General features: G+C 37.7%; 1 long non-coding RNA gene across 1 annotated transcript; it reads right to left on the minus strand.

Annotated features, from left to right (window-relative positions):
• Nucleotides 1–461: 461 nt before the first annotated feature.
• Nucleotides 462–1,252, minus strand: LOC147507214 (uncharacterized). Its single transcript, XR_015217584.1, has 2 exons — nucleotides 1,035–1,252; nucleotides 462–823 (listed from the first exon to the last, which is right to left on the minus strand). It is a non-coding gene; the product is annotated as an uncharacterized LOC147507214 (long non-coding RNA).
• Nucleotides 1,253–1,476: the final 224 nt, after the last annotated feature.

Raw genomic sequence — 1,476 nt, forward strand, 5'->3', positions numbered from 1 at the left:
GATCCCTTGCCAATTCTTGAGATTCAGTTATACGATATGGCAATCGTCCAGATCTATGTTCCAGAATCGCGCCTTGATCAGAGTTGACGTTGACTATGCAGTTCAGTATTGCCGTCCTTGACCCTTTACATTTTTTATTTTATTTTTTCTCATTATTAACCTTTACTGAGAGATTGTAAACTTTTTTGCATAAATTACTATGAAGCATAGCCCTCAATCTTGGTTTTTTTTTTTTAATTCAACAGTGCTGGGTGCCTGGAAACGCTTAAAGTATTGAGGATACATCGTCAATAAGAGCTACATACATTAAGTTCTTTGTAATTTTACTAATTTATGGAAGGACAGTAACAGAGTAGCTTATTTTGGATTTGAAAGTTAAAGCTCTGAGCCTTCTTAGCGGAAGTGCGGAGCCGAAGAGTTAAGCCATTAGTCAGATAAGAATCCACAATGACCAGGCCGAGTGAGATATTAAGGATTTATTTCAATGGGCTAAATGCACAAGTGATACAACGAGCCCTTCAAGTACACAATAATATATTTCTTGACTTCGCAGTCTAAAAGTGAGGAAACAGAAGATAGAACAGCCAATAATCCAGTATGTATCCCAAGACTATAGCTTAAACTCAATAGGCTGATCCTTATTAATATAGTAAAACGGAGAACATCAATGTCATAGAATAGCTAGGTCTCTATTTAGAAGCATGGAGCAATAAGCATCATGGCGAAGTTGTTTGACGTGGGAACGATGCGACACAACAAGCACAACAACCTCCTCTTCCGCTGGGGCAACACGAACAACCAGGGCAGCTCATCTGAAGAAGCTCTGCACTAACACCATGGCAAAAGATAATAAATGACAACAACAGAAGGAAGGAAAAACATAAATTACAAGATAACAAAATGTCTCTATCTCATGAAAAATGTGTACTAGTTAAGTACTGAGATTTGAGGAGCTGCATAATGTCTACAAAATCAATTGGTATCTACCCATAATTCCAGTAAAAGGAGACAATGATGTAATTAAACCAGCTCACCTCTTTGATCAAACCGAGTAGCATTACATGGAAATACTGGAGAGAAAACAAGGCAAAATATCAGAACAGTAGCAATGATGAATTTAGTTTCCATTGCTGTGAGAAATACTATATATATGACAGGAGCTGAGAACTATAAACTAAAAGGATGCCATAATTCGAGTATGAAGGCGAGAGTGGTGAGCTTTATAGGCTTTGAGATCAGTACCACATGCCTTGCTTATTTAAAATTTTCTCTCCTATCTTATCCAGGAATAATTGTCAACAATAGGGGCTGCAGACTTGTTTGTACTGTGTGCTCTAATTTTAAAAGTAAACGCTTTAACATTTGAGCCAAGTGAGTGGCAGCGAAGTGGCGTTGGCCTATATTTTTCACCAAGTGATCTGGATACAGTTAGGACTTAGGAATCTGACTAGTTGCCAAAAAACGTTAGGAATCTGA

This window comes from Coptis chinensis, chromosome 3 (genome assembly GCF_015680905.1).
Source record: "Coptis chinensis isolate HL-2020 chromosome 3, ASM1568090v1, whole genome shotgun sequence".
Classification (NCBI taxonomy): domain Eukaryota; kingdom Viridiplantae; phylum Streptophyta; class Magnoliopsida; order Ranunculales; family Ranunculaceae; genus Coptis; species Coptis chinensis.